Source organism: Crinia signifera, chromosome 9 (assembly GCF_055691185.1).
Source record: "Crinia signifera chromosome 9, ASM5569118v1, whole genome shotgun sequence".
NCBI classification, from domain to species: domain Eukaryota; kingdom Metazoa; phylum Chordata; class Amphibia; order Anura; family Myobatrachidae; genus Crinia; species Crinia signifera.
This window is the reverse complement of record NC_139225.1, coordinates 122,820,991-122,845,076: the sequence shown is the minus strand read 5'-3', so window position 1 is coordinate 122,845,076 and position 24,086 is coordinate 122,820,991. Positions and strand designations below refer to the sequence as shown.

Below are 24,086 nucleotides of genomic sequence, written 5' to 3'. Positions count from 1 at the left end.
ATCGGACAACACATGTTAGTGTATTCCAAATTTGCTAAAAGAAAAGGAATTAGCTCCACCTCTAAATCTTTTAAAATGTGTTTGTCACTCACCACTACACATCTGCATTTTTTATTTGAGAAGAAACATTTTTAAAAACAAGCACTTGGGTGACAACCTAAGATCCAATAAATCATTTTAATTATTGATTTTGAGAGAAAGTCAAATTGTTCAGTAAAGATCACCTCCAAAACTTAAAATGTTTAGAACACAAAATCGGGAAATTATTTTTTATGTGCAGGCTGCGATTTTTAGAGACCTAACATGACATGTGATACATCAACTACCCATAGATACATAAAAGGGACAACTTGTACACACTCGACCACGAAGGGACTCGAACCCTCAATCTTCTGATCCGAAGTCAGACGCCTTATCCATTAGGCCACGCGGTCAACTGCTCACTTCCCTGCATGCCTATGTCCAAGCTGTTGTGATTGCTGTGTATTGTAGAGACTTAAGATAATAAAACATGTGATATATCATTAATCCATAGATGCATAAAAGTTACAATCATTAACCCTACATCTAAATTGAGAAAAATATTTTTTTGTATGCACACAGTGATGTTTAGAGCCATAAGATAACATAACACTTAATACGTCAACTACCCATAGATGCATAAAATGGACAACTTGTACACACTCGACCACGAAGGGACTCGAACCCTCAATCTTCTGATCCGAAGTCAGACGCCTTATCCATTAGGCCACGCGGTCAACTGCTCCCTTTACTGCAGCCCTATGTCCAAGCTGTGATGTTTGCTGTGTAATGTAAAGACCTAAGATAATAAAACATGTGATATATCATAAAACCATATATGCATAAAAGTTACAATCATTAACAATACAAACAAATTGAGAAAAACATTTTTCTATGCACATAATGATGTTTAGAGACTCAAGATAACAAAAAATTTCATACATCAACTTCCCATATATGCATAAGAGAGATAAACTGTATACATTTGACCACGAAAGTACTTAAACACTCAAACTTCTGATCTCAGAGTCAGACGCCTTATCCTCAAAGCCAAGCAGCCAGCTCATGGCAAAATTGTAGTCCATGGAAGGTTTGGTATGAGTTATACTGTACCAATGTAAAAAAATATTTACATTCTTTGCAAAAAAGTTTGGTATAAAATGTATTATGGATAACTAACCAAGATGCAAAATATAATCTTATTGATTAATTTTCTGAGAAAGTCATATTGTTTTTTCAGCAATGCCCACATCAAGTTCTTAAATAAAATTGAACTCTTCTGAGAAATAGAAATACTTTGCGTCGGACAACACATGTTAATGTATTCCAAATTTGCTAAAAGAAAAGGAATTAGCTCCACCTCTAAATCTTTTAAAATGTGTTTGTCACTCACCACTACACATCTGCATTTTTTATTTGAGAAGAAACATTTGTAAAAACAAGCACTTGGGTGACAACCTAAGATCCAATAAATCATTTTAATTATTGATTTTGAGAGAAAGTCAAATTGTTCAGTAAAGATCACCTCCAAAACTTAAAATGTTTAGAACACAAAATCGGGAAATTATTTTTTATGTGCAGGCTGCGATTTTTAGAGACCTAACATGACATGTGATACATCAACTACCCATAGATACATAAAAGGGACAACTTGTACACACTCGACCACGAAGGGACTCGAACCCTCAATCTTCTGATCCAAAGTCAGACGCCTTATCCATTAGGCCACGCGGTCAACTGCTCACTTACCTTCATGCCTATGTCCAAGCTGTTGTGATTGCTGTGTATTGTAGAGACCTAAGATAATAAAACATGTGATATATCATTAATCCATAGATGCATAAAAGTTACAATCATTAACAATACGAACAAATTGAGAAAAACATTTTTATATGCACATAATGATGTTTAGAGACTAAAGATAACAAAAAATTTCATACATCAACTTCCCATATATGCATAAGAGGGATAAACTGTACACATTTGACCACGAAGGTACTTGAACACTCAAACTTCTGATCTCAGAGTCAGACACCTTATCCTCAAAGCCAAGCAGCCAGCTCATGGCAAAATTGTAGTCCATGGAAGGTTTGGTATGAGGTATACCAATGAAAAAAAAATTTACATTCTTTGCAAGAAAGTTTGGTATAAAATGTATTATGGATAACTAACCAAGATGCAAAATACAATCTTATTGATTAATTTTCTGAGAAAGTCATATTGTTTTTTCAGCAATGCCCACATCAAGTTCTTAAATAAAATTGAACTCTTCTGAGAAATAGAAATACTTTGCGTCGGACAACACATGTTAATGTATTCCAAATTTGCTAAAAGAAAAGGAATTAGCTCCACCTCTAAATCTTTTAAAATGTGTTTGTCACTCACCACTACACATCTGCATTTTTTATTTGAGAAGAAACATTTGTAAAAACAAGCACTTGGGTGACAACCTAAGATCCAATAAATCATTTTAATTATTGATTTTGAGAGAAAGTCAAATTGTTCAGTAAAGATCACCTCCAAAACTTAAAATGTTTAGAACACAAAATCGGGAAATAATTTTTTATGTGCAGGCTGCGATTTTTAGAGACTTAACATGACATGTGATACATCAACTACCCATAGATACATAAAAGGGACAACTTGTACACACTCGACCACGAAGGGACTCGAACCCTCAATCTTCTGATCCAAAGTCAGACGCCTTATCCATTAGGCCACGCGGTCAACTGCTCACTTACCTGCATGCCTATGTCCAAGCTGTTGTGATTGCTGTGTATTGTAGAGACCTAAGATAATAAAACATGTGATATATCATTAATCCATAGATGCATAAAAGTTACAATCATTAACCATACGAACAAATTGAGAAAAACATTTTTATATGCACATAATGATGTTTAGAGACTAAAGATAACAAAAAATTTCATACATCAACTTCCCATATATGCATAAGAGGGATAAACTGTACACATTTGACCACGAAGGTACTTGAACACTCAAACTTCTGATCTCAGAGTCAGACGCCTTATCCTCAAAGCCAAGCAGCCAGCTCATGGCAAAATTGTAGTCCATGGAAGGTTTGGTATGAGGTATACCAATGAAAAAAAAATTTACATTCTTTGCAAGAAAGTTTGGTATAAAATGTATTATGGATAACTAACCAAGATGCAAAATACAATCTTATTGATTAATTTTCTGAGAAAGTCATATTGTTTTTTCAGCAATGCCCACATCAAGTTCTTAAATAAAATTGAACTCTTCTGAGAAATAGAAATACTTTGCGTCGGACAACACATGTTAATGTATTCCAAATTTGCTAAAAGAAAAGGAATTAGCTCCACCTCTAAATCTTTTAAAATGTGTTTGTCACTCACCACTACACATCTGCATTTTTTATTTGAGAAGAAACATTTGTAAAAACAAGCACTTGGGTGACAACCTAAGATCCAATAAATCATTTTAATTATTGATTTTGAGAGAAAGTCAAATTGTTCAGTAAAGATCACCTCCAAAACTTAAAATGTTTAGAACACAAAATCGGGAAATAATTTTTTATGTGCAGGCTGTGATTTTTAGAGACTTAACATGACATGTGATACATCAACTACCCATAGATACATAAAAGGGACAACTTGTACACACTCGACCACGAAGGGACTCGAACCCTCAATCTTCTGATCCAAAGTCAGACGCCTTATCCATTAGGCCACGCGGTCAACTGCTCACTTACCTGCATGCCTATGTCCAAGCTGTTGTGATTGCTGTGTATTGTAGAGACCTAAGATGACCTAACATGTGATATGGCATTAATCCATAGATGCATAAAAGTTACAATCATAAACCCTACATCTAAATTGAGAAAAATATTTTTTTGTATGCACACAGTGATGTTTAGAGCCATAAGATAACATAACACTTAATACATCAACTACCCATAGATGCATAAAATGGACAACTTGTACACACTCGACCACGAAGGGACTCGAACCCTCAATCTTCTGATCCGAAGTCAGACGCCTTATCCATTAGGCCACGCGGTCAACTGCTCCCTTTACGGCAGCCCTATGTCCAAGCTGTGATGTTTGCTGTGTAATGTAAAGACCTAAGATAATAAAACATGTGATATATCATAAATCCATAGATGCATAAAAGTTACAATCATTAACCATACGAGCAAATTGAGAAAAACATTTTTATATGCACATAATGATGTTTAGAGACTCAAGATAAACAAAAAAATTCATACATTAACTACCCATATATGCATAAGAAGGATAAACTGTACACATTTGACCACGAAGGTACTTCAACACTCAAACTTCTGATCTCAGAGTTAGACGCCTTATCCATTAGGCCACGCGGTCAACTGCTCCCTTTACTGCAGCCCTATGTCCAAGCTGTGATGTTTGCTGTGTAATGTAAAGACCTAAGATAATAAAACATGTGATATATCATTAATCCATAGATGCATAAAAGTTACAATCATTAACCATACGAGCAAATTGAGAAAAACATTTTTATATGCACATAATGATGTTTAGAGACTCAAGATAACAAAAAAAATCATACATCAACTACCCATATATGCATAAGAGGGATAAACTGTACACATTTGACCACGAAGGTACTTGAACGCTCAAACTTCTGATCTCAGAGTCAGACGCCTTATCCTCAAAGCCAAGCAGCCAGCTCATGGCAAAATCGTAGTCCATGGAAGGTTTGGTATGAGTTATACCAATGTAAAAAAATATTTACATTCTTTGCAAGAAAGTTTGGTATAAAATGTATTATGGATAACTAACCAAGATGCAAAATATAATCTTATTGATTAATTTTCTGAGAAAGTCATATTGTTTTTTCAGCAATGCCCATATCACGTTCTTAAATAAAATTGAACTCTTCTGAGAAATAGAAATACTTTGCGTCGGACAACACATGTTAATGTATTCCAAATTTGCTAAAAGAAAAGGAATTAGCTCCACCTCTAAATCTTTTAAAATGTGTTTGTCACTCACCACTACACATCTGCATTTTTTATTTGAGAAGAAACATTTGTAAAAACAAGCACTTGGGTGACAAACTAAGATCCAATAAATCATTTTAATTATTGAATTTGAGAGAAAGTCAAATTGTTCAGTAAAGATCACCTCCAAAACTTAAAATGTTTAGAACACAAAATCGGGAAATTATTTTTTATGTGCAGGCTGCGATTTTTAGAGACCTAACATGACATGTGATACATCAACTACCCATAGATACATAAAAGGGACAACTTGTACACACTCGACCACAAAGGGACTCGAACCCTTCAATCTTCTGATCCGAAGTCAGACACCTTATCCATTAGGCCACGCGGTCAACTGCTAGCTTACCTGCATGCCTATGTCCAAGCTGTTGTGATTGCTGTGTATTGTAGAGACCTAAGATAACCTAACATGTGATATGGCATTAATCCATAGATGCATAAAAGTTACAATCATTAACCCTACATCTAAATTGAGAAAAATATTTTTTTTGTATGCACACAGTGATGTTTAGAGCCATAAGATAACATAACACTTAATACGTCAACTACCCATAGATGCATAAAATGGACAACTTGTACACACTCGACCACGAAGGTACTCGAACCCTCAATCTTCTGATCCGAAGTCAGACGCCTTATCCATTAGGCCACGCGGTCAACTGCTCCCTTTACAGCAGCCCTATGTCCAAGCTGTGATGTTTGCTGTGTAATGTAAAGACCTAAGATAATAAAACATGTGATATATCATAAATCCATAGATGCATAAAAGTTACAATCATTAACAATACGAACAAATTGAGAAAAACATTTGGTACTTATGTAGTATCTGGGCTGCCGATTTAGAAATCGGATCGGATCGCATCGCATCGTATCGCATCGCATGCGACCAAATCGTATGCGATGCGATGGTCAAGATTTTTCCATAGGATTCAATGTTAAAATGGTCTGAGTCCATTTTAACATAGAATTTAATGGGAAAAAGGGGTCCTTTTCCTTTCCCCACTATCCAAGTGGGCATGGAGTTGGATATAAACTTGTGGCGAGCGTAGCGAGCCACCGAGCCCGAAGCGTGGCGAGCGTAGCGAGCCCCGCGAGGGGACACAGAATACTTTTTAAGAAATATGCGTCCCCTCGCGGGGCTCGCTTCGCTCGCCACGCTTCGGGCTCGGTGGCTCGCTGCGCTCGCCACGCTATATAAAATCAACTCTATGCCCACTTGGATAGTGTGGAAATGAACAGGACCTTCTTAACATTGAATCCTATGCAAAATCGCATCGAATCGCATCGCATCTGATTGTATGCCTTAAGGTAAGGCATACAATCACAAAATCGGCAGCCCAGATACTACATAAGTACCAAACATTTTTATATGCACATAATGATGTTTAGAGACTAAAGATAACAAAAAATTTCATACATCAACTTCCCATATATGCATAAGAGGGATAAACTGTACACATTTGACCACGAAGGTACTTGAACACTCAAACTTCTGATCTCAGAGTCAGACGCCTTATCCTCAAAGCCAAGCAGCCAGCTCATGGCAAAATTGTAGTCCATGGAAGGTTTGGTATGAGGTATACCAATGGAAAAAAAAATTTACATTCTTTGCAAGAAAGTTTGGTATAAAATGTATTATGGATAACTAACCAAGATGCAAAATATAATCTTATTGATTAATTTTCTGAGAAAGTCATATTGTTTTTTCAGCAATGCCCACATCAAGTTCTTAAATAAAATTGAACTCTTCTGAGAAATAGAAATACTTTGCGTCGGACAACACATGTTAATGTATTCCAAATTTGCTAAAAGAAAAGGAATTAGCTCCACCTCTAAATCTTTTAAAATGTGTTTGTCACTCACCACTACACATCTGCATTTTTTATTTGAGAAGAAACATTTGTAAAAACAAGCACTTGGGTGACAACCTAAGATCCAATAAATCATTTTAATTATTGATTTTGAGAGAAAGTCAAATTGTTCAGTAAAGATCACCTCCAAAACTTAAAATGTTTAGAACACAAAATCGGGAAATTATTTTTTATGTGCAGGCTGCGATTTTTAGAGACTTAACATGACATGTGATACATCAACTACCCATAGATACATAAAAGGGACAACTTGTACACACTCGACCACGAAGGGACTCGAACCCTCAATCTTCTGATCCAAAGTCAGACGTCTTATCCATTAGGCCACGCGGTCAACTGCTCACTTACCTGCATGCCTATGTCCAAGCTGTTGTGATTGCTGTGTATTGTAGAGACCTAAGATGACCTAACATGTGATATGGCATTAATCCATAGATGCATAAAAGTTACAATCATTAACCCTACATCGAAATTGAGAAAAATATTTTTTTGTATGCACACAGTGATGTTTAGAGCCATAAGATAACATAACACTTAATACATCAACTACCCATAGATGCATAAAATGGACAACTTGTACACACTCGACCAGGAAGGGACTCGAACCCTCAATCTTCTGTTCCGAAGTCAGACGCCTTATCCATTAGGCCACGCGGTCAACTGCTCCCTTTACGGCAGCCCTATGTCCAAGCTGTGATGTTTGCTGTGTAATGTAAAGACCTAAGATAATAAAACATGTGATATATCATAAATCCATAGATGCATAAAAGTTACAATCATTAACCATACGAGCAAATTGAGAAAAACATTTTTATATGCACATAATGATGTTTAGAGACTCAAGATAAACAAAAAAATTCATACATTAACTACCCATATATGCATAAGAAGGATAAACTGTACACATTTGACCACGAAGGTACTTGAACACTCAAACTTCTGATCTCAGAGTCAGACGCCTTATCCTCAAAGCCAAGCAGCCAGCTCATGGCAAAATTGTAGTCCATGGAAGGTTTGGTATGAGTTATACCAATGTAAAAAAATATTTACATTCTTTGCAAAAAAGTTTGGTATAAAATGTATTATGGATAACTAACCAAGATGCAAAATATAATCTTATTGATTAATTTTCTGAGAAAGTCATATTGTTTTTTCAGCAATGCCCACATCAAGTTCTTAAATAAAATTGAACTCTTCTGAGAAATAGAAATACTTTGCGTCGGACAACACATGTTAATGTATTCCAAATTTGCTAAAAGAAAAGGAATTAGCTCCACCTCTAAATCTTTTAAAATGTGTTTGTCACTCACCACTACACATCTGCATTTTTTATTTGAGAAGAAACATTTGTAAAAACAAGCACTTGGGTGACAACCTAAGATCCAATAAATCATTTTAATTATTGATTTTGAGAGAAAGTCAAATTGTTCAGTAAAGATCACCTCCAAAACTTAAAATGTTTAGAACACAAAATAGGGAAATTATTTTTTATGTGCAGGCTGCGATTTTTAGAGACCTAACATGACATGTGATACATCAACTACCCATAGATACATAAAAGGGACAACTTGTACACACTCGACCACGAAGGGACTCAAACCCTCAATATTCTGATCCGAAGTCATACGCCTTATCCATTAGGCCACCCGGTCAACTGCTCACTTACCTGCATGCCTATGTCCAAGCTGTTGTGATTGCTGTGTATTGTAGAGACCTAAGATGACCTTACATGTGATATGGCATTAATCCATAGATGCATAAAAGTTACATTCATTAACCCTACATCTAAATTGAGAAAAATATTTTTTTGTATGCACACAGTGATGTTTAGAGCCATAAGATAACATAACACTTAATACATCAACTACCCATAGATGCATAAAATGGACAACTTGTACACACTCGACCACGAAGGGACTCGAACCCTCAATCTTCTGATCCGAAGTCAGACGCCTTATCCATTAGGCCACGCGGTCAACTGCTCCCTTAACTGCAGCCCTATGTCCAAACTGTGATGTTTGCTGTGTAATGTAAAGACCTAAGATAATAAAACATGTGATATATCATAAATCCATAGATGCATAAAAGTTACAATCATTAACCATACGAGCAAATTGAGAAAAACATTTTTATATGCACATAATGATGTTTAGAGACTCAAGATAAACAAAAAAATTCATACATTAACTACCCATATATGCATAAAAAGGATAAACTGTACACATTTGACCACGAAGGTACTTGAACACTCAAACTTCTGATCTCAGAGTCAGACGCCTTATCCTCAAAGCCAAGCAGCCAGCTCATGGCAAAATTGTAGTCCATGGAAGGTTTGGTATGAGTTATACCAATGTAAAAAAATATTTACATTCTTTGCAAAAAAGTTTGGTATAAAATGTATTATGGATAACTAACCAAGATGCAAAATATAATCTTATTGATTAATTTTCTGAGAAAGTCATATTGTTTTTTCAGCAATGCCCACATCAAGTTCTTAAATAAAATTGAACTCTTCTGAGAAATAGAAATACTTTGCGTCGGACAACACATGTTAATGTATTCCAAATTTGCTAAAAGAAAAGGAATTAGCTCCACCTCTAAATCTTTTAAAATGTGTTTGTCACTCACCACTACACATCTGCATTTTTTATTTGAGAAGAAACATTTGTAAAAACAAGCACTTGGGTGACAACCTAAGATCCAATAAATCATTTTAATTATTGATTTTGAGAGAAAGTCAAATTGTTCAGTAAAGATCACCTCCAAAACTTAAAATGTTTAGAACACAAAATCGGGAAATTATTTTTTATGTGCAGGCTGCGATTTTTAGAGACCTAACATGACATGTGATACATCAACTACCCATAGATACATAAAAGGGACAACTTGTACACACTCGACCACGAAGGGACTCAAACCCTCAATATTCTGATCCGAAGTCATACGCCTTATCCATTAGGCCACCCGGTCAACTGCTCACTTACCTGCATGCCTATGTCCAAGCTGTTGTGATTGCTGTGTATTGTAGAGACCTAAGATGACCTAACATGTGATATGGCATTAATCCATAGATGCATAAAAGTTACATTCATTAACCCTACATCTAAATTGAGAAAAATATTTTTTTGTATGCACACAGTGATGTTTAGAGCCATAAGATAACATAACACTTAATACGTCAACTACCCATAGATGCATAAAATGGACAACTTGTACACACTCGACCACGAAGGGACTCGAACCCTCAATCTTCTGATCCGAAGTCAGACGCCTTATCCATTAGGCCACGCGGTCAACTGCTCCCTTAACTGCAGCCCTATGTCCAAGCTGTGATGTTTGCTGTGTAATGTAAAGACCTAAGATAATAAAACATGTGATATATCATAAAACCATATATGCATAAAAGTTACAATCATTAACAATACAAACAAATTGAGAAAAACATTTTTATATGCACATAATGATGTTTAGAGACTCAAGATAACAAAAAATTTCATACATCAACTTCCCATATATGCATAAGAGAGATAAACTGTATACATTTGACCACGAAAGTACTTAAACACTCAAACTTCTGATCTCAGAGTCAGACGCCTTATCCTCAAAGCCAAGCAGCCAGCTCATGGCAAAATTGTAGTCCATGGAAGGTTTGGTATGAGTTATACCAATGTAAAAAAATATTTACATTCTTTGCAAAAAAGTTTGGTATAAAATGTATTATGGATAACTAACCAAGATGCAAAATATAATCTTATTGATTAATTTTCTGAGAAAGTCATATTGTTTTTTCAGCAATGCCCACATCAAGTTCTTAAATAAAATTGAACTCTTCTGAGAAATAGAAATACTTTGCGTCGGACAACACATGTTAATGTATTCCAAATTTGCTAAAAGAAAAGGAATTAGCTCCACCTCTAAATCTTTTAAAATGTGTTTGTCACTCACCACTACACATCTGCATTTTTTATTTGAGAAGAAACATTTGTAAAAACAAGCACTTGGGTGACAACCTAAGATCCAATAAATCATTTTAATTATTGATTTTGAGAGAAAGTCAAATTGTTCAGTAAAGATCACCTCCAAAACTTAAAATGTTTAGAACACAAAATCGGGAAATTATTTTTTATGTGCAGGCTGCGATTTTTAGAGACCTAACATGACATGTGATACATCAACTACCCATAGATACATAAAAGGGACAACTTGTACACACTCGACCACGAAGGGACTCGAACCCTCAATCTTCTGATCCAAAGTCAGACGCCTTATCCATTAGGCCACGCGGTCAACTGCTCACTTACCTTCATGCCTATGTCCAAGCTGTTGTGATTGCTGTGTATTGTAGAGACCTAAGATAATAAAACATGTGATATATCATTAATCCATAGATGCATAAAAGTTACAATCATTAACAATACGAACAAATTGAGAAAAACATTTTTATATGCACATAATGATGTTTAGAGACTAAAGATAACAAAAAATTTCATACATCAACTTCCCATATATGCATAAGAGGGATAAACTGTACACATTTGACCACGAAGGTACTTGAACACTCAAACTTCTGATCTCAGAGTCAGACACCTTATCCTCAAAGCCAAGCAGCCAGCTCATGGCAAAATTGTAGTCCATGGAAGGTTTGGTATGAGGTATACCAATGAAAAAAAAATTTACATTCTTTGCAAGAAAGTTTGGTATAAAATGTATTATGGATAACTAACCAAGATGCAAAATACAATCTTATTGATTAATTTTCTGAGAAAGTCATATTGTTTTTTCAGCAATGCCCACATCAAGTTCTTAAATAAAATTGAACTCTTCTGAGAAATAGAAATACTTTGCGTCGGACAACACATGTTAATGTATTCCAAATTTGCTAAAAGAAAAGGAATTAGCTCCACCTCTAAATCTTTTAAAATGTGTTTGTCACTCACCACTACACATCTGCATTTTTTATTTGAGAAGAAACATTTGTAAAAACAAGCACTTGGGTGACAACCTAAGATCCAATAAATCATTTTAATTATTGATTTTGAGAGAAAGTCAAATTGTTCAGTAAAGATCACCTCCAAAACTTAAAATGTTTAGAACACAAAATCGGGAAATAATTTTTTATGTGCAGGCTGCGATTTTTAGAGACTTAACATGACATGTGATACATCAACTACCCATAGATACATAAAAGGGACAACTTGTACACACTCGACCACGAAGGGACTCGAACCCTCAATCTTCTGATCCAAAGTCAGACGCCTTATCCATTAGGCCACGCGGTCAACTGCTCACTTACCTGCATGCCTATGTCCAAGCTGTTGTGATTGCTGTGTATTGTAGAGACCTAAGATAATAAAACATGTGATATATCATTAATCCATAGATGCATAAAAGTTACAATCATTAACCATACGAACAAATTGAGAAAAACATTTTTATATGCACATAATGATGTTTAGAGACTAAAGATAACAAAAAATTTCATACATCAACTTCCCATATATGCATAAGAGGGATAAACTGTACACATTTGACCACGAAGGTACTTGAACACTCAAACTTCTGATCTCAGAGTCAGACGCCTTATCCTCAAAGCCAAGCAGCCAGCTCATGGCAAAATTGTAGTCCATGGAAGGTTTGGTATGAGGTATACCAATGAAAAAAAAATTTACATTCTTTGCAAGAAAGTTTGGTATAAAATGTATTATGGATAACTAACCAAGATGCAAAATACAATCTTATTGATTAATTTTCTGAGAAAGTCATATTGTTTTTTCAGCAATGCCCACATCAAGTTCTTAAATAAAATTGAACTCTTCTGAGAAATAGAAATACTTTGCGTCGGACAACACATGTTAATGTATTCCAAATTTGCTAAAAGAAAAGGAATTAGCTCCACCTCTAAATCTTTTAAAATGTGTTTGTCACTCACCACTACACATCTGCATTTTTTATTTGAGAAGAAACATTTGTAAAAACAAGCACTTGGGTGACAACCTAAGATCCAATAAATCATTTTAATTATTGATTTTGAGAGAAAGTCAAATTGTTCAGTAAAGATCACCTCCAAAACTTAAAATGTTTAGAACACAAAATCGGGAAATAATTTTTTATGTGCAGGCTGCGATTTTTAGAGACTTAACATGACATGTGATACATCAACTACCCATAGATACATAAAAGGGACAACTTGTACACACTCGACCACGAAGGGACTCGAACCCTCAATCTTCTGATCCAAAGTCAGACGCCTTATCCATTAGGCCACGCGGTCAACTGCTCACTTACCTGCATGCCTATGTCCAAGCTGTTGTGATTGCTGTGTATTGTAGAGACCTAAGATGACCTAACATGTGATATGGCATTAATCCATAGATGCATAAAAGTTACAATCATAAACCCTACATCTAAATTGAGAAAAATATTTTTTTGTATGCACACAGTGATGTTTAGAGCCATAAGATAACATAACACTTAATACATCAACTACCCATAGATGCATAAAATGGACAACTTGTACACACTCGACCACGAAGGGACTCGAACCCTCAATCTTCTGATCCGAAGTCAGACGCCTTATCCATTAGGCCACGCGGTCAACTGCTCCCTTTACGGCAGCCCTATGTCCAAGCTGTGATGTTTGCTGTGTAATGTAAAGACCTAAGATAATAAAACATGTGATATATCATAAATCCATAGATGCATAAAAGTTACAATCATTAACCATACGAGCAAATTGAGAAAAACATTTTTATATGCACATAATGATGTTTAGAGACTCAAGATAAACAAAAAAATTCATACATTAACTACCCATATATGCATAAGAAGGATAAACTGTACACATTTGACCACGAAGGTACTTCAACACTCAAACTTCTGATCTCAGAGTTAGACGCCTTATCCATTAGGCCACGCGGTCAACTGCTCCCTTTACTGCAGCCCTATGTCCAAGCTGTGATGTTTGCTGTGTAATGTAAAGACCTAAGATAATAAAACATGTGATATATCATTAATCCATAGATGCATAAAAGTTACAATCATTAACAATACGAACAAATTGAGAAAAACATTTTTATATGCACATAATGATGTTTAGAGACTCAAGATAACAAAAAAATTCATACATCAACTTCCCATATATGCATAAGAGGGATAAATTGTACACATTTGACCACAAAGGTACTTGAACACTCAAACTTCTGATCTCAGAGTCAGACGCCTTATCCTCAAAGCCAAGCAGCCAGCTCATGGCAAAATCGTAGTCCATGGAAAGTTTGGTATGAGTTATACCAATGTAAAAAAATATTTACATTCTTTGCAAGAAAGTTTGGTATAAAATGTATTATGGATAACTAACCAAGATGCAAAATATAATCTTATTGATTAATTTTCTGAGAAAGTCATATTGTTTTTTCAGCAATGCCCACATCACGTTCTTAAATAAAATTAAACTCTTCTGAGAAATAGAAATACTTTGCATCGGACAACACATGTTAATGTATTCCAAATTTGCTAAAAGAAAAGGAATTAGCTCCACCTCTAAATCTTTTAAAATGTGTTTGTCACTCACCACTACACATCTGCATTTTTTATTTGAGAAGAAACATTTGTAAAAACAAGCACTTGGGTGACAACCTAAGATCCAATAAATCATTTTAATTATTGATTTTGAGAGAAAGTCAAATTGTTCAGTAAAGATCACCTCCAAAACTTAAAATGTTTAGAACACAAAATCGGGAAATTATTTTTTATGTGCAGGCTGCGATTTTTAGAGACCTAACATGACATGTGATACATCAACTACCCATAGATACATAAAAGGGACAACTTGTACTCACTCGACCACGAAGGGACTCGAACCCTCAATCTTCTGATCCGAAGTCAGACGCCTTATCCATTAGGCCACGCGGTCAACTGCTCACTTACGTGCATGCCTATATCCAAGCTGTTTTGATTGCTGTGTATTGTAGATACCTAAGATGACCTAACATGTGATATGGCATTAATCCATAGATGCATAAAAGTTACAATCATTAACCCTACATCTAAATTGAGAAAAATATTTTTTTGTATGCACACAGTGATGTTTAGAGCCATAAGATAACATAACACTTAATACATCAACTACCCATAGATGCATAAAATGGACAACTTGTACACACTCGACCACGAAGGGACTGGAACCCTCAATCTTCTGATCCGAAGTCAGACGCCTTATCCATTAGGCCACGCGGTCAACTGCTCCCTTTACGGCAGCCCTATGTCCAAGCTGTGATGTTTGCTGTGTAATGTAAAGACCTAAGATAATAAAACATGTGATATATCATTAATCCATAGATGCATAAAAGTTACAATCATTAACCATACGAGCAAATTGAGAAAAACATTTTTATATGCACATAATGATGTTTAGAGACTCAAGATAAACAAAAAAATTCATACATTAACTACCCATATATGCATAAGAAGGATAAACTGTACACATTTGACCACGAAGGTACTTGAACGCTCAAACTTCTGATCTCAGAGTCAGACGCCTTATCCTCAAAGCCAAGCAGCCAGCTCATGGCAAAATCGTAGTCCATGGAAGGTTTGGTATGAGTTATACCAATGTAAAAAAATATTTACATTCTTTGCAAGAAAGTTTGGTATAAAATGTATTATGGATAACTAACCAAGATGCAAAATATAATCTTATTGATTAATTTTCTGAGAAAGTCATATTGTTTTTTCAGCAATGCCCACATCACGTTCTTAAATAAAATTGAACTCTTCTGAGAAATAGAAATACTTTGCGTCGGACAACACATGTTAATGTATTCCAAATTTGCTAAAAGAAAAGGAATTAGCTCCACCTCTAAATCTTTTAAAATGTGTTTGGCACTTACCACTACACATCTGCATTTTTTATTTGAGAAGAAACATTTGTAAAAACAAGCACTTGGGTGACAAACTAAGATCCAATAAATCATTTTAATTATTGAATTTGAGAGAAAGTCAAATTGTTCAGTAAAGATCACCTCCAAAACTTAAAATGTTTAGAACACAAAATCGGGAAATTAATTTGTATGTGCAGGCTGCGATTTTTAGAGACCTAACATGACATGTGATACATCAACCACCCATAGATTCATAAAAGGGACAACTTGTACACACTCGACCACGAAGGGACTCGAACCCTCAATCTTCTGATCCGAAGTCAGACGCCTTATCCATTAGGCCACGCGGTCAACTGCTCACTTACCTGCATGCCTATGTCCAAGCTGTTGTGATTGCTGTGTATTGTAGAGACCTAAGATAACCTAACATGTGATATGGCATTAATCCATAGATGCATAAAAGTTACAATCATTAACCCTACAACCAAATTGAGAAAAATATTTTTTTTGTATGCACACAGTGATGTTTAGAGCCATAAGATAACATAACACTTAATACGTCAACTACCCATAGATGCATAAAATGGACAACTTGTACACACTCGACCACGAAGGTACTCGAACCCTCAATCTTCTGATCCGAAGTCAGACGCCTTATCCATTAGGCCACGCGGTCAACTGCTCCCTTTACTGCAGCCCTATGTCCAAGCTGTGATGTTTGCTGTGTAATGTAAAGACCTAAGATAATAAAACATGTGATATATCATTAATCCATAGATGCATAAAAGTTACAATCATTAACAATACGAACAAATTGAGAAAAACATTTTTATATGCACATAATGATGTTTAGAGACTCAAGATAACAAAAAAATTCATACATCAACTTCCCATATATGCATAAGAGGGATAAACTGTACACATTTGACCACGAAGGTACTTGAACACTCAAACTTCTGATCTCAGAGTCAGACGCCTTATCCTCAAAGCCAAGCAGCCAGCTCATGGCAAAATCGTAGTCCATGGAAAGTTTGGTATGAGTTATACCAATGTAAAAAAATATTTACATTCTTTGCAAGAAAGTTTGGTATAAAATGTATTATGGATAACTAACCAAGATGCAAAATATAATCTTATTGATTAATTTTCTGAGAAAGTCATATTGTTTTTTCAGCAATGCCCACATCACGTTCTTAAATAAAATTGAACTCTTCTGAGAAATAGAAATACTTTGCATCGGACAACACATGTTAATGTATTCCAAATTTGCTAAAAGAAAAGGAATTAGCTCCACCTCTAAATCTTTTAAAATGTGTTTGTCACTCACCACTACACATCTGCATTTTTTATTTGAGAAGAAACATTTGTAAAAACAAGCACTTGGGTGACAACCTAAGATCCAATAAATCATTTTAATTATTGATTTTGAGAGAAAGTCAAATTGTTCAGTAAAGATCACCTCCAAAACTTAAAATGTTTAGAACACAAAATCGGGAAATTATTTTTTATGTGCAGGCTGCGATTTTTAGAGACCTAACATGACATGTGATACATCAACTACCCATAGATACATAAAAGGGACAACTTGTACTCACTCGACCACGAAGGGACTCGAACCCTCAATCTTCTGATCCGAAGTCAGACGCCTTATCCATTAGGCCACGCGGTCAACTGCTCACTTACGTGCATGCCTATATCCAAGCTGTTTTGATTGCTGTGTATTGTAGATACCTAAGATGACCTAACATGTGATATGGCATTAATCCATAGATGCATAAAAGTTACAATCATTAACCCTACATCTAAATTGAGAAAAATATTTTTTTGTATGCACACAGTGATGTTTAGAGCCATAAGATAACATAACACTTAATACATCAACTACCCATAGATGCATAAAATGGACAACTTGTACACACTCGACCACGAAGGGACTCGAACCCTCAATCTTCTGATCCGAAGTCAGACGCCTTATCCATTAGGCCACGCGGTGAACTGCTCCCTTTACGGCAGCCCTATGTCCAAGCTGTGATGTTTGCTGTGTAATGTAAAGACCTAAGATAATAAAACATGTGATATATCATAAATCCATAGATGCATAAAAGTTACAATCATTAACCATACGAGCAAATTGAGAAAAACATTTTTATATGCACATAATGATGTTTAGAGACTCAAGATAAACAAAAAAATTCATACATTAACTACCCATATATGCATAAGAAGGATAAACTGTACACATTTGACCACGAAGGTACTTCAACACTCAAACTTCTGATCTCAGAGTTAGACGCCTTATCCTCAAAGCCAAGCAGCCAGCTCATGCCAAAATTGTAGTCCATGGAAGGTTTTGTATGAGTTATACCAATGTAAAAAAATATTTACATTCTTTGCAAAAAAGTTTGGTATAAAATGTATTATGGATAACTAACCAAGATGCAAAATATAATCTTATTGATTAATTTTCTGAGAAAGTCATATTGTTTTTTCAGCAATGCCCACATCAAGTTCTTAAATAAAATTGAACTCTTCTGAGAAATAGAAATACTTTGCATCGGACAACACATGTTAGTGTATTCCAAATTTGCTAAAAGAAAAGGAATTAGCTCCACCTCTAAATCTTTTAAAATGTGTTTGTCACTCACCACTACACATCTGCATTTTTTATTTGAGAAGAAACATTTGTAAAAACAAGCACTTGGGTGACAACCTAAGATCCAATAAATCATTTTAATTATTGATTTTGAGAGAAAGTCAAATTGTTCAGTAAAGATCACCTCCAAAACTTAAAATGTTTAGAACACAAAATCGGGAAATTATTTTTTATGTGCAGGCTGCGATTTTTAGAGACCTAACATGACATGTGATACATCAACTACCCTTAGATACATAAAAGGGACAACTTGTACACACTCGACCACGAAGGGACTCGAACCCTCAATCTTCAGATCCGAAGTCAGACGCCTTATCCATTAGGCCACGCGGTCAACTGCTCACTTACCTGCATGCCTATATCCAAGCTGTTGTGATTGCTGTGTATTGTAGAGACCTAAGATGACCTAACATGTGATATGGCATTAATCCATAGATGCATAAAAGTTACAATCATTAACCCTACATCTAAATTAAGAAAAATATTTTTTTGTATGCACACAGTGATGTTTAGAGCCATAAGATAACATAACACTTAATACGTCAACTACCCATAGATGCATAAAATGGACAACTTGTACACACTCGACCACGAAGGGACTCGAACCCTCAATCTTCTGATCCGAAGTCAGACGCCTTATCCATTAGGCCACACGGTCAACCGTTCACTTTACTGCAGCCCTATGTCCAAGCTGTGATGTTTGCTGTGTAATGTAAAGACGTAAGATAATAAAACATGTGATATATCATTAATCCATAGATGCATAAAAGTTACAATCATTAACCATACGAACAAATTGAGAAAAACATTTTTATATGCACATAATGATGTTTAGAGACTCAAGATAACAAAAAAAATTCATACATCAACTACCCATATATGCATAAGAGGGATAAACTGTACACATTTGACCACGAAGGTACTTGAACGCTCAAACTTCTGATCTCAGAGTCAGACGCCTTATCCTCAAAGCCAAGCAGCCAGCTCATGGCAAAATCGTAGTCCATGGAAGGTTTGGTATGAGTTATACCAATGTAAAAAAATATTTACATTCTTTGCAAGAAAGTTTGGTATAAAATGTATTATGGATAACTAACCAAGATGCAAAATATAATCTTATTGATTAATTTTCTGAGAAAGTCATATTGTTTTTTCAGCAATGCCCACATCAAGTTCTTAAATAAAATTGAACTCTTTTGAGAAATAGAAATACTTTGCGTCGGACAACACATGTTAATGTATTCCAAATTTGCTAAAAGAAAAGGAATTAGCTCCACCTCTAAATCTTTTAAAATGTGTTTGTCACTCACCACTACACATCTGCATTTTTTATTTGAGAAGAAACATTTGTAAAAACAAGCACTTGGGTGACAAACTAAGATCCAATAAATCATTTTAATTATTGATTTTGAGAGAAAGTCAACTGCTCAGTTACCTCCATGCCTATGTCCAAGCTGTTGTGATTGCTGTGTATTGTAGAGACCTAAGATGACCTAACATGTGATATGGCATTAATCCATAGATGCATAAAAGTTACAATCATTAACCCTACAACCAAATTGAGAAAAATATTTTTTTTGTATGCACACAGTGATGTTTAGAGCCATAAGATAACATAACACTTAATACGTCAACTACCCATAGATGCATAAAATGGACAACTTGTACACACTCGACCACGAAGGTACTCGAACCCTCAATCTTCTGATCCGAGGTCAGACGCCTTATCCATTAGGCCACGCGGTCAACTGCTCCCTTTACTGCAGCCCTATGTCCAAGCTGTGATGTTTGCTGTGTAATGTAAAGACCTAAGATAATAAAACATGTGATATATCATTAATCCATAGATGCATAAAAGTTACAATCATTAACAATACGAACAAATTGAGAAAAACATTTTTATATGCACATAATGATGTTTAGAGACTCAAGATAACAAAAAAATTCATACATCAACTTCCCATATATGCATAAGAGGGATAAACTGTACACATTTGACCACGAAGGTACTTGAACACTCAAACTTCTGATCTCAGAGTCAGACGCCTTATCCTCAAAGCCAAGCAGCCAGCTCATGGCAAAATTGTAGTCCATGGAAGGTTTGGTATGAGGTATACCAATGAAAAAAAATATTTACATTCTTTGCAAGAAAAGTTGGTATAAAATGTATTATGGATAACTAACCAAGATGCAAAATACAATCTTATTGATTAATTTTCTGAGAAAGTCATATTGTTTTTTCAGCAATGCCCACATCAAGTTCTTAAATAAAATTGAACTCTTCTGAGAAATAGAAATACTTTGCGTCGGACAACACATGTTAATGTATTCCAAATTTGCTAAAAGAAAAGGAATTAGCTCCACCTCTAAATCTTTTAAAATGTGTTTGTCACTCACCACTACACATCTGCATTTTTTATTTGAGAAGAAACATTTGTAAAAACAAGCACTTGGGTGACAACCTATGATCCAATAAATCATTTTAATTATTGATTTTGAGAGAAAGTCAAATTGTTCAGTAAAGATCACCTCCAAAACTTAAAATGTTTAGAACACAAAATAGGGAAATTATTTTTTATGTGCAGGCTGCGATTTTTAGAGACCTAACACGACATGTTATACATCAACTACCCATAGATTCATAAAAGGGACAACTTGTACACACTCGACCACGAAGGGACTCGAACCCTCAATCTTCTGATCCGAAGTCAGACGCCTTATCCATCAGGCCACGCGGTCAACTGCTCCCTTTACAGCAGCCCTATGTCCAAGCTGTGATGTTTGCTGTGTAATGTAAAGACCTAAGATAATAAAACATGTGATATATCATAAATCCATAGATGCATAAAAGTTACAATCATTAACAATACGAACAAATTGAGAAAAACATTTTTATATGCACATAATGATGTTTAGAGACTAAAGATAACAAAAAATTTCATACATCAACTTCCCATATATGCATAAGAGGGATAAACTGTACACATTTGTCCACGAAGGTACTTGAACACTCAAACTTCTGATCTCAGAGTCAGACGCCTTATCCTCAAAGCCAAGCAGCCAGCTCATGGCAAAATTGTAGTCCATGGAAGGTTTGGTATGAGGTATACCAATGAAAAAAAATATTTACATTCTTTGCAAGAAAGTTTGGTATAAAATGTATTATGGATAACTAACCAAGATGCAAAATACAATCTTATTGATTAATTTTCTGAGAAAGTCATATTGTTTTTTCAGCAATGCCCACATCAAGTTCTTAAATAAAATTGAACTCTTCTGAGAAATAGAAATACTTTGCGTCGGACAACACATGTTAATGTATTCCAAATTTGCTAAAAGAAAAGGAATTAGCTCCACCTCTAAATCTTTTAAAATGTGTTTGTCACTCACCACTACACATCTGCATTTTTTATTTGAGAAGAAACATTTGTAAAAACAAGCACTTGGGTGACAACCTAAGATCCAATAAATCATTTTAATTATTGATTTTGAGAGAAAGTCAAATTGTTCAGTAAAGATCACCTCCAAAACTTAAAATGTTTAGAACACAAAATCGGGAAATTATTTTTTATGTGCAGGCTGCGATTTTTAGAGACCTAACATGACATGTGATACGTCAACTACCCATAGATGCATAAAATGGACAACTTGTACACACTCGACCATGAAGGGACTCGAACCCTCAATCTTCTGATCCGAAGTCAGACGCCTTATCCATTAGGCCACGCGGTCAACTGCTCCCTTTACTGCAGCCCTATGTCCAAGCTGTAATGTTTGCTGTGTAATGTAAAGACCTAAGATAATAAAACATGTGATATATCATAAATCCATAGATGCATAAAAGTTACAATCATTAACAATACGAACAAATTGAGAAAAACATTTTTATATGCACATAATGATGTTTAGAGACTCAAGATAACAAAAAAATTCATACATCAACTTCCCATATATGCATAAGAGGGATAAACTGTACGCATTTGACCACGAAGGTACTTGAACACTCAAACTTCTGATCTCAGAGTCAGACGCCTTATCCTCAAAGCCAAGCAGCCAGCTCATGGCAAAATTGTAGTCCATGGAAGGTTTGGTATGAGTTATACCAATGTAAAAAAATATTTACATTCTTTGCAAAAAAGTTTGGTATAAAATGTATTATGGATAACTAACCAAGATGCAAAATATAATCTTATTGATTAATTTTCTGAGAAAGTCATATTGTTTTTTCAGCAATGCCCACATCACGTTCTTAAATAAATTTGAACTCTTCTGAGAAATAGAAATACTTTGCGTCGGACAACACATGTTAATGTATTCCAAATTTGCTAAAAGAAAAGGAATTAGCTCCACCTCTAAATCTTTTAAAATGTGTTTGTCACTCACCACTACACATCTGCATTTTTTATTTGAGAAGAAACATTTGTAAAAACAAGCACTTGGGTGACAACCTATGATCCAATAAATCATTTTAATTATTGATTTTGAGAGAAAGTCAAATTGTTCAGTAAAGATCACCTCCAAAACTTAAAATGTTTAGAACACAAAATAGGGAAATTATTTTTTATGTGCAGGCTGCGATTTTTAGAGACCTAACACGACATATTATACATCAACTACCCATAGATTCATAAAAGGGACAACTTGTACACACTCGACCACGAAGGGACTCGAACCCTCAATCTTCTGATCCGAAGTCAGACGCCTTATCCATTAGGCCACGCAGTCAACTGCTCACTTACCTGCATGCCTATATCTAAGCTGTTGTGATTGCTGTGTATTGTAGAGACCTAAGATGACCTAACATGTGATATGGCATTAATCCATAGATGCATAAAAGTTACAATCATTAACCCTACATCTAAATTGAGAAAAATATTTTTTTTGTATGCACACAGTGATGTTTAGAGCCATAAGATAACATAACACTTAATACGTCAACTACCCATAGATGCATAAAATGGACAACTTGTACACACTCGACCACGAAGGTACTCGAACCCTCAATCTTCTGATCCGAAGTCAGACGCCTTATCCATTAGGACATGCGGTCAACTGCTCCCTTTACTGCAGCCCTATGTCCAAGCTGTGATGTTTGCTGTGTAATGTAAAGACCTAAGATAATAAAACATGTGATATATCATAAATCCATAGATGCATAAAAGTTACAATCATTAACAATACGAACAAATTGAGAAAAACATTTTTATATGCACATAATGATGTTTAGAGACTCAAGATAACAAAAAATTTCATACATCAACTTCCCATATATGCATAAGAGGGATAAACTGTACACATTTGACCACAAAGGTACTTGAACACTCAAACTTCTGATCTCAGAGTCAGACGCCTTATCCTCAAAGCCAAGCAGCCAGCTCATGGCAAAATTGTAGTCCATGGAAGGTTTGGTATGAGGTATACCAATGAAAAAAAATATTTACATTCTTTGCAAGAAAGTTTGGTATAAAATGTATTATGGATAACTAACCAAGATGCAAAATACAATCTTATTGATTAATTTTCTGAGAAAGTCATATTGTTTTTTCAGCAATGCCCACATCAAGTTCTTAAATAAAATTGAACTCTTCTGAGAAATAGAAATACTTTGCGTCGGACAACACATGTTAATGTAT

The 24,086-nt window shown here is 35.1% G+C and overlaps 19 non-coding genes across 19 annotated transcripts; all 19 read right to left on the bottom strand.

Moving 5' to 3' along the window:
* Positions 1 to 361: 361 nt before the first annotated feature.
* On the bottom strand, positions 362 to 434 carry TRNAR-UCG (transfer RNA arginine (anticodon UCG)). The gene has a single exon. It is a non-coding gene; the product is annotated as a tRNA-Arg (tRNA).
* Positions 435 to 685: 251 nt separating this feature from the next.
* Positions 686 to 758, bottom strand: TRNAR-UCG (transfer RNA arginine (anticodon UCG)). The gene has a single exon. It is a non-coding gene; the product is annotated as a tRNA-Arg (tRNA).
* Positions 759 to 3,991: 3,233 nt separating this feature from the next.
* Positions 3,992 to 4,064, bottom strand: TRNAR-UCG (transfer RNA arginine (anticodon UCG)). The gene has a single exon. It is a non-coding gene; the product is annotated as a tRNA-Arg (tRNA).
* A 1,244-nt stretch (positions 4,065 to 5,308) lies between these two features.
* Positions 5,309 to 5,382, bottom strand: TRNAR-UCG (transfer RNA arginine (anticodon UCG)). The gene has a single exon. It is a non-coding gene; the product is annotated as a tRNA-Arg (tRNA).
* Positions 5,383 to 5,634: 252 nt separating this feature from the next.
* On the bottom strand, positions 5,635 to 5,707 carry TRNAR-UCG (transfer RNA arginine (anticodon UCG)). The gene has a single exon. It is a non-coding gene; the product is annotated as a tRNA-Arg (tRNA).
* Positions 5,708 to 8,824: 3,117 nt separating this feature from the next.
* Positions 8,825 to 8,897, bottom strand: TRNAR-UCG (transfer RNA arginine (anticodon UCG)). The gene has a single exon. It is a non-coding gene; the product is annotated as a tRNA-Arg (tRNA).
* Positions 8,898 to 10,142: 1,245 nt separating this feature from the next.
* On the bottom strand, positions 10,143 to 10,215 carry TRNAR-UCG (transfer RNA arginine (anticodon UCG)). The gene has a single exon. It is a non-coding gene; the product is annotated as a tRNA-Arg (tRNA).
* A 3,228-nt stretch (positions 10,216 to 13,443) lies between these two features.
* TRNAR-UCG (transfer RNA arginine (anticodon UCG)) lies at positions 13,444 to 13,516 on the bottom strand. The gene has a single exon. It is a non-coding gene; the product is annotated as a tRNA-Arg (tRNA).
* Positions 13,517 to 14,760: 1,244 nt separating this feature from the next.
* On the bottom strand, positions 14,761 to 14,833 carry TRNAR-UCG (transfer RNA arginine (anticodon UCG)). Its single transcript has one exon. It is a non-coding gene; the product is annotated as a tRNA-Arg (tRNA).
* Positions 14,834 to 15,084: 251 nt separating this feature from the next.
* On the bottom strand, positions 15,085 to 15,157 carry TRNAR-UCG (transfer RNA arginine (anticodon UCG)). The gene has a single exon. It is a non-coding gene; the product is annotated as a tRNA-Arg (tRNA).
* A 921-nt stretch (positions 15,158 to 16,078) lies between these two features.
* Positions 16,079 to 16,151, bottom strand: TRNAR-UCG (transfer RNA arginine (anticodon UCG)). Its single transcript has one exon. It is a non-coding gene; the product is annotated as a tRNA-Arg (tRNA).
* A 252-nt stretch (positions 16,152 to 16,403) lies between these two features.
* Positions 16,404 to 16,476, bottom strand: TRNAR-UCG (transfer RNA arginine (anticodon UCG)). Its single transcript has one exon. It is a non-coding gene; the product is annotated as a tRNA-Arg (tRNA).
* Positions 16,477 to 17,396: 920 nt separating this feature from the next.
* TRNAR-UCG (transfer RNA arginine (anticodon UCG)) lies at positions 17,397 to 17,469 on the bottom strand. The gene has a single exon. It is a non-coding gene; the product is annotated as a tRNA-Arg (tRNA).
* Positions 17,470 to 17,719: 250 nt separating this feature from the next.
* Positions 17,720 to 17,793, bottom strand: TRNAR-UCG (transfer RNA arginine (anticodon UCG)). The gene has a single exon. It is a non-coding gene; the product is annotated as a tRNA-Arg (tRNA).
* Positions 17,794 to 18,714: 921 nt separating this feature from the next.
* Positions 18,715 to 18,787, bottom strand: TRNAR-UCG (transfer RNA arginine (anticodon UCG)). The gene has a single exon. It is a non-coding gene; the product is annotated as a tRNA-Arg (tRNA).
* Positions 18,788 to 19,038: 251 nt separating this feature from the next.
* Positions 19,039 to 19,111, bottom strand: TRNAR-UCG (transfer RNA arginine (anticodon UCG)). Its single transcript has one exon. It is a non-coding gene; the product is annotated as a tRNA-Arg (tRNA).
* Positions 19,112 to 21,119: 2,008 nt separating this feature from the next.
* TRNAR-UCG (transfer RNA arginine (anticodon UCG)) lies at positions 21,120 to 21,192 on the bottom strand. Its single transcript has one exon. It is a non-coding gene; the product is annotated as a tRNA-Arg (tRNA).
* Positions 21,193 to 22,112: 920 nt separating this feature from the next.
* Positions 22,113 to 22,185, bottom strand: TRNAR-UCG (transfer RNA arginine (anticodon UCG)). The gene has a single exon. It is a non-coding gene; the product is annotated as a tRNA-Arg (tRNA).
* Positions 22,186 to 23,105: 920 nt separating this feature from the next.
* TRNAR-UCG (transfer RNA arginine (anticodon UCG)) lies at positions 23,106 to 23,178 on the bottom strand. Its single transcript has one exon. It is a non-coding gene; the product is annotated as a tRNA-Arg (tRNA).
* Positions 23,179 to 24,086: the final 908 nt, after the last annotated feature.